The 9420-nt window shown below is 29.8% G+C and overlaps 1 pseudogene; it reads right to left on the reverse strand.

Annotated features, from left to right (window-relative positions):
- Nucleotides 1-3887: 3887 nt before the first annotated feature.
- LOC125858221 (kunitz trypsin inhibitor 5-like) lies at nucleotides 3888-4898 on the reverse strand (annotated as a pseudogene).
- Between the last annotated feature and the right edge of the window lie 4522 nt (nucleotides 4899-9420).

A 9420-nucleotide genomic window follows, 5' to 3' on the forward strand; every position in this document is an offset into this window, starting at 1 on the left:
AAAAGTTAAAAAAATCTCAAGAAAACAAAATAAAATTACATGATCTAAAAATAAATTAACCAAAATTTGATTCACACCTACTTTCCCAGCACACCTAAATTTAACTCTTAATTAAGATCTAGATAACCTTGGTGATGGCAATTTTATAATAATAATTTTAAAAAAAACTCAAAATAACCGCAAAATCTAGAAAAATAAAAGAATAGATTTCTGCTCTTAAAATTAAGCAGCAACAAATTAAAGAAATGTTACAAAATTTTCAAAGACAACTTCAATTTTAAAAATTTCAAATAAAGAGATTTTTTTTGGATTTAAGCTTCCACAAAAGACACCTATATCAAGTGAATGTATATATCTAATCCTTAACAAAATTAACGCATATTTAAGTAAATGTATATATCTAAGGGAAAATTACGCGTATAAGCAAACATATACTAGGTAATTAATTAATATAGCTATAGTTTGCCTTAATTATAATTTGCGATATACTTTTAGCCATAATTATGCGACTCAGCTTTTTAGTCTTGTATAATTCGCACGTTTGTATAATTTGAAATTTGTAAATATAATATAATTTATATAACTTTGGTTTAATTCGGAATTTGTATAATATAATTTGTATAACTGTTTACACTTCTAATGTTTGTAGTTGTATAAATTCATTATTTTGAGTTGATACAAAAATAACTGAATTCTACATATATACCCGCAAATTATACAAACCTGTGAATTATACAAATGTACCCGCGAATAATACAAACCTGCGAATTATACAAATTTGTAAATTATACAAACGAGGCAGCTTAATCTGTAGCTACAGCCCGTAAATATGCAAACTACAGCTATGAAGCATAATTAAGTTTATTGTAGTGACTATTTGAGAAAGTTTCCCTTTTAAAAATGACTTTAGTTTGGACTTAATTAGAGATTTATAGTTGTAATTTGCATAATTACGAATTATAGCTACATGTTTGGGGGAAGAGAGAGACGAGAGACTATGAGACAGAGGAGAGAAATGAGCAAGATCTAGAAGAGAGAAGAGAGAGGCGAGAAAAGTTGAATACATGTTGAATACTTGTTATATTTGTTGTATTGGGTGGTATCACGATTATAATTGATACAACTCATTTGTGTCAAAATAAATACAATTGTATAAACAAACACTATTGTATTTAGCTACACATTTGGAGGAAAGAGGCAAGCTAGATTGACAGAAGGTGGAGAGAGGATGAATACATATTGTATTTGTTGTATCACGAATACAATTGATACAAAATGCAAATATAGTTGTCTGCATACAATTGATGTAAAATACATCTCTCACCTATATTTGATTGAATACAGTTGATACACAATACATTTGATAGAGAGAATAAATGCTGATTGTATTTGTTGTATCAAGTTTAATCACAAATATAATTGACACAATTTATTTGTATCATATATAAAATATAATTATATAAATTGTATTAACGAACACACTTTGTATTGACAAATACAATTGGTAGAATACGAATTGTCAAAATACAATTAATACAAAATACATATATAGTTGATACATAAAACAAATATAATTGATATGAAATATAAATATTAAAAACATGATACAAAATACAATTGTCATAGTTATGTAAAATGTTTTTTGGACCACAGTTATATATGGAGAGAGAGGAGTGAGAGTGAGAAAGAGATGTGCTTTTATTATTTTCTCACCTTTTGTTATTTTTCTCGCTTTTAAGAAAAAACTTATTTTCTTTAAAAAATATTTTTCAAAACTTTTAAAATAACGAATATGAGAAAATGAGAAAATTAAAAAATCTTACGCAAAAAATACCAAGAGCTGCATAGAAATTGACGTGCTTGCCAACTAAAATATGCCATCGTATATTCGTATTTGTTTGGACGTTTTAGTAATGGGTAGTCTCATTGATGCGGTCCCCGTCAGGACATTAATATTCATTTTTGGACATTAACTAGATTACATGATAAAATTGGAAAAAACTTGGCCACCATTTAACTTTAATAGTGGATATGAATTATTCAAACATTGTCGATCAGAAAATAAGTTGAGACTATTGGTGTGTTTGGTACAAAGGAAAAATGTTTTTCAATTTTTCCATATTTTATTGGTTTAAATGTTTTGAAAATTTCAAGTCAACTCATTTTCCTCAAATTTTATGAAAAATGTCTTTTCTTCAAAAAATAAGAAAAACATATTCCACAGGACAAGGTTTACTCCATCCTTCAATCTTACCCTACCCATACCCGCAGTCGACCCTCCTCATAAAAAAACTAAATTAATATTTTTTTAAAAAAATTTAAATATTTTTTACCCCTACCCCAAAACCAATCCCCCCCTCCCTCAAGCAAATAAAAAATTAAAATTATTTTTGAAAAATATTTCAAATTTCAAGATTTCTTTTAGCTGACCCAATCTTTACCACCCCTACCCTCACAAAAAATCTGTTTTGAAAAATATTTAAAATTTTTTTAAATTTTTTTTTACTCCGCCCTATCCCTGCTCAATTTTTTTTGAATAAAATTGTTTTTAAAATATTTCAAATTTTAAAAAATTCATTTTTCATCCTCCTGCCACCCTCATCAAACCTTTTTTTTTTTTTCTAAAAAATATGATTTTAAAAAATAATTCAAATGTTAAAAGAAATTCACCCCCAAATATTGGAAAAATTCTTCTTCTTGATTTCATCCTTCTTTCCACTAGTTGCAGGCCAGATTATTATAACATTTTTCATCGTCGTATTTTAAATTAATCGCATGAAATATATCACCTCCTTTTAGTTATATTCATGAGTCTCTAGTGAAATAAATTGAACAGATTTGAGGTTTTATTAAGACTTGTTGAGAACTTATCTACGTAATAAACACTAATTAAAAATATGCATAAATTAGAATTTCTTTTGTAGAAGGANCCCCCCCCCCCCCCCCCTCAAACGATGGTTACCTCTAAACTCTCTCTTTTTCTTATAAATTAACATATTTGACAAAGAAATATTGGATAAAATATTTAATTTGATTTATACTTAATATGGATAAAAGTGGGTAAATTCAATGAATAATATGGGTATTCATATTATCTATAGCCTCTTATTATATAGAGAAATACGTACTTCAATTACAATATTTTTTTCTTGTTCTTTTTCTCCTTTTAGGGTGTGTTTGGTATGAAAAACTATATTTTCCCTATTATTGTTGAATTTTTTATTTTTTTTGAAAAATAAGTGGTCTTGAATCGAGATCAAGAAGTCAAAATTTGGGTCTCGGGTCAAGGTTGGAGTGGGATTAGAAGTTGGATCCTGAACTCATTTCAGGTGATGATGTTTAAAGAAAGTTTTGAAAAATATTTTCTTAATTTTTTTGATTCTTTCCACCTACTTTAAGTGTGAAAGTCATTTTTTCTTAAATAAGAGGAAAATAGGTTCATTTGAAATATATTTTTCAAACATTTAAGTCAATCAAATGTGAAAAAATTAGAAAATATTTAATAATTTAATATGTATATTTTTAGAGGTTCCTACACCTTTACATTTATTAAGGAGAGTGCAATTAGTGGATACGATACTCATGAATTACCTACTCACATTTTATCATGGATAATATGATTTAATTGCTGTCTTCCTACTCTCTCAAGTGCTGGACTTGGACGGCCAACCGCTCAAGTACATTTTTAATGTAGTAAAATTATTTTGAGTCGAGAAGGAAAAAAAAAAACAAACTAAAACACGGCACACATACATTAAAATAGCAACACTTTTACAATGACAGAGGCTACACATGCGTAGCTTTATTTGGACTATACATAAAAACATGACATGACATACAGTGGAAAGGATCTAGAAATCGATACATATTATTTGGTCGAAACGAAATTATATAATCGATTTAATTCCGATGAAAGGATCCTTAATGAAGACAACACGGAAGGTATTATCTGTTCTTATGGCCAATCGTCTTTGTCCGTAAGCATGGTCTATGCCAATGTCAGTGCAGATGTGCTCTCCATAAGGACAAAACACCAACTTATAAGTGAAACCGTCAACTTCTTTAATCTGAAACCATGAGGCCACATTCATAGTATTTCCTGCTTCCCCGTTTGTTGACAAGTGCATTGGTTTATCCTGTCCTGGGAAATCTTCCACTTCCCACACATTGTTCTTACAAATAGTTGGATTGTCAAGATAAAACTCAATGTTAACATCACTCGATTCAATGATTTCTACTTGTTCGGGTGCCTTTGGTTTGAAATACACTGACATACCTCTGTTCGAATCTAGCTTGGACTGCACCACCTGTAGCAAAAAATAGACAATATAATCAACTATATTGCTTTTTGTTTATTAGATGTAGAACCAGTACTGTTATATTGTTCATTTTTCAGATGTCCAGCCTTCTTCAACATATTTGGATATTAGATCCATATTTGTCTTGGGAATTCATGCATCACCTAATTAGGTAGCTTGAGGAGTTGAGGTATGTCTTCTAGGGTACATTATGTACTACACTCAATTTTAACTTGTAAGTAGAAAAAAAATATCTCTTTTTTGAAACAAATTATTTTTTTTTTTTTTAAAAAGGAAATATATAAATATGAAGTAAAATTTAACTTTAACAGTTTAAACAACTTTTTAAATTAGATGGTCATATAGTTTAACAACCTGGGAGGGACACACGAAGTTAGCGTCTCCATTTATTACGGGGCCTCACAGTACTCCGCCACCCCCGGCTCCTCGTATTACTGACACGATAAAGTACCTGGTGTCTGATCTGAGAATTTCACCATTAATGTCACGCACCACCTGCAACACTGGGTTAGGACTAGCACTAGTGCATGAATACCAAAATGCAAGGAGAAATGAAATTAGCAAAACAACGCTCTTCATTTTCTTTTATTCTAATTTGCATGCTTCATACAGGACCTCTCAATTTATAGACAAGAAATGTCGATATTTATCAACTTTTTTTTATTTGCACAAAATTAAATGAGAGCTACAAGTAGATATTAGAATTAGAATATATATACTGATAATACTGTATATTTTAACATATTATAGTAAGTAATTTAGAGTCCATGCTTGGGTTCATTAATTAAAAATAGTTGATAAATATTAAGGGGTTGTGTGATTTATGGGATGAAGTAGACAAGAATATCCCCATGTAATTAGCTATCAGGATAACTAATTTAGTATAAAATGTGAAATCTCAAAATTAATTAATATTTCATAACCAAATACGAAATAAAATAATTTTAAATGTAATCACGGAAATATCATCCTTATCCCACCAACTAAGTATTTGATATGGAAAAAAATATATTTTCTAATTTTATTGTGTTTGATAGTCAAAATATGGAAAAAAACAAGTTTTATTTTATAATGATAAATATGTCTCTATCTCCTGATAAAATTGTAGAAAAAACAAACACGGTAAAATAAATCAATTCTACCACACCCATGGGCCATGGTCCAGTAAATTTCAATGATATATTCTTGGATAAAAGCCACCCCCGCTTAGAGTTTTAATGGTTTATTTGGATGCATTTGATTTTTTTCACAAAATAAATCAAATCTAATACAATCATTTCATTCTTTTTAAAGAAAACACAGAAAATGAAAATATGTGGAGTATAGTTTTCTCCTAATCACACCACCATCAAACCACCCCTCTATGAAAAGAAGTGGAGTATATAGGGAGTAGTTGATATTAACATTTGTGGTTGTCCAGGATGTGTTCGGTATAAAAGAAAATAGTTTAATGAAAAATATTCTTTTGAAAGATGTCTTTTTAGAAAATAAAATTGTGTTTACTAAGTAAATAAAAAATATTACTTTAAAAGTAATTTTATATAATCTAGATAATTACTAAGAAATGCAATAGTAAAACTGTAGAAGTAAGGATGTGGGATGGTGAGAATGCTGGTAAGGTATTTGGAGGGGTGGCACTACACTAAAATGATCTTTAGCAAAAATTAATTAAAGATAATAGTTTAATTATTGTTATATATATGTGTGTATTTTAGCGGTAAATAACACTCTTTAAAAATATTCCTAAAGTCTGTATCGACATTAGATCCAATGACAAGCTAAGTAACTATTATCCGTAAATGTTTTAGCACTTTTTGTTATTTATATATTTATTGCCGCTAAAAATTACTTCCTCTGTCCCTAATTACTTGTCCATTTTGACAAATCAAGAAAAAAACAAAATATTTTTACCTATTTACCCTCAATAAATTACTCTAAAAAAGGTAAAACTTTTTGAAAATCTAAAGTTTTTAATTCATTCACTTCATAATTAATAGAGATAAAATGATAACCTCACTATGTCAATACTTATTTTTTAATAGGCGTGTCAATTCAAAAGTCGACAAGTAATGAGGGACAGATGAAGTATTTTTAATGTAGTGTGGGGTGAACACAATCATTGTAAGTGTTACTTGTGGAAATTTATTTTCCCTACTTTCAATGATAAAGTCATATCTTTTCATTTTAAAGAGATTTATTTTTTTAGAGAAAATATTTTCTAAGAATGCCAAAAGCTATATATCAATGTATAGGTGAAAAATGCAAATTATAAGTTGTGAGTAATCAATTTATAATTTTTTGACTGATTTAACCGTGTAAGTAATTTTTTGTTTTTATTCATTTTATTATAAGCAGTGAATACACAAAAAGTAATTGCATTGTAACTACTCAACAAAAAGGAACAGTAGGCCATAATTACTTTGTTGTTATCAAATGTGTGGTTATATAAATCAAAATTTATTTTAGTATAAATGTGGTGTCTCGAGACTTATTAATATTCATAGCCAAATACAAAATAAAATAATTTTATATTTTATTATATAATTATTATTTTGCTCCCACCAACCAAACAATATAACTAAGAGTGTATTTGATATTAAAAAACATAATTTTTAATTGTTTGATTGGTCAAAATATAGAAAACAAGTTTTTTTTTTAAAAAAAAATAAAAATGAAAAAAATGACAACCCTAATAAATTTGTAAAGAAAACAAGCTCCATAAAGGAACCATTTGTAATGGTGCACCGCTAGTGATATTGTCCGCTCTGGACCTAGGTGGACGGCTTTTAAAACGCGTCACTAGTGGGTAATTAAGGTCTGCTTACTTATATAATACCCAATATATATCTTGTGTTTGCAAATGTGGAACTTCTTATCTTAAGATAGGGTGTCACGTACACCCCTTCTATGAACTCAGTGTCCTCACTGAAGTTTGCCCCACCACATGGGATGTCACGATCCGAGTCTACACCCTGGACGTGGTCGACACTCGAGAACCATTGTTGGTCCCCAAGCGAACCCTCATCTTGGTTGACTACAAGCGGAAGACTAACTCAAGCATACAAAAGCTTAAAAACTGAATAAAATTCATGAAACTAAAATACAAAACTTTAACTCAAATGATTTACTATGAATATAAATAGAATATTCAACTAGCTAATAATAGGCAACTCAAGTCTTTAAAACATTTAATAAGATAAATGAAACAAACTTCTCAAACTTTATTGTCCATCTATGAAGCCTCTACTGTTACAGAAGAATATCAGGAGAAGACCCACGACATCTCAAACTACTAGCTGCAAAATAAAAGTGAAGTCCTCCGGAATATAAGAAGGCTCACCCAAGCTGACTGGTATATCCCATGACCTCAACGGAACCCCTCTTGTATCTGCATCATGAAACGATGCAGGCCAAATGGTTCAGTACATGATAATTAATGTACGAGCATGTAAGGGAAATTCTAAAGTATAAACATAAGCTTGAACTTGAAAAAAAAGAAACATATCTACCTCTTCTCAACTCACTCAACTAAACTCAACTCGAGAATAAGATACTCAACTCAAAGGTACTCAACTCAAGATAAAACAACAATAAAAGATGCAATATATGGAAAGCTTTTAAAACAATAGATAACAACTCAATGTATGGAAGAATACAATAATAACTCAGTTTATATATAACAATACAATATAACTCTGTGTATATAAGAATAGAAAAATATTTCTGTAGAAGTTTCTCTAACTGACAACATCACTATGAGCTTTGTGATGATACAATGTCTCGCCCACGCTGCCAGAACTGTCCTATACTTTGCTAGGGTATAAGACCTACTAATATCCACTAGTATATGCTAAAAATCATTAAGGAATCATCTAAAAATTTATGACCATTTTAGTAACCCGATACAGTGCTGTTACGATTTAGCCGATGGAAAAATATTAAAAAGGCTCGTTTTTGTATTTTACTTCCAAAAAAATTCTAAACTAATTTTTTGACTAATAAAAAGCTCAAAACAATCAGATTTTTATTTTTTAATCCATCATTCTCTTCTCTCTCAAACCCTAAGGCAAAATCCTAAGGAAAAATCAAAGTAGAAAACTCCATTCAAGATTCTTTCAATCTTTTTCAAGATTCTTCTTCAAGATAAGTCTTTCTCCAAGAATTTTATTCTTTTCAACTCAAATTAATCAGTTTAGACCCTTAATTGGGTGAAATTCGCATTTAGAATAAAAACACCTCTCCTATTTTTGGGTGACTTTCCTTAACTGGACAGCCTGACTTCAAAAGAGCATATCTCACTCATCCGAGCTCTAAACTGAGCAAATTTGGTGGCGTTGGAAAGATAATTCAAAGACCTTTCATTTGATATCTTATGGGACACCTAACTCATCCTTTGCTAAAAGTTATAGTCGTTTGAAGTTGATCCAAAACTTAAAGGAACCTAGGAATTCTTTTTGGAACTCAAGGTGCTATATCTAGTGACCTTAACACTTAGGAAAATTTTAAATTCCTTGGTAAAAACTTACTCACTACGAAGGATGGTTCAAGTTTTATCTCAAAAAATTTCTGGGATAGTACGTGGGATTCGCCTAGACTCAGCACTGAAGTTTGTTCCACCTTACCTAGATTTTCCTAAAATTAGTTAAACTCTGGCTCATACCAACAAGGCTGACACAAGATTAGCTCTGATACCATTTGTAACAGCCTATCCCGCTAGTGATATTGTCCACTTTGGACCTAGACCCGCACAACTTTAAAACGTGTCACTAGTTAATTGGTAAAAACATGCTTACTTATATACCCAACATCTTTCGTGTGTTTTATCAATGTGTGAGACTTCCTATTTTAAGATGGGGTGTCACATCAATTTAGTACTTAGATCATTTTTGGACTGACTTATTGCTTTTGACTTATAAGCCAAAAGTCATAAGTAAAAATTCGAACTTATGATGACTTCTGGCCTATTTTTATTTTTTTAGATTAAAAATAAGTGGTTATAAGTACTTTTTAAAGTCCAAATACTTTTAAAATGTTTAAAAGATATTTTAACTTAAAAAACACATTAAAATAAACCAATTCAAACAAAGCCTAAATGGTCCAG

The sequence above is a fragment of the Solanum stenotomum genome, chromosome 3, assembly GCF_019186545.1.
Source record: "Solanum stenotomum isolate F172 chromosome 3, ASM1918654v1, whole genome shotgun sequence".
NCBI lineage: Eukaryota > Viridiplantae > Streptophyta > Magnoliopsida > Solanales > Solanaceae > Solanum > Solanum stenotomum.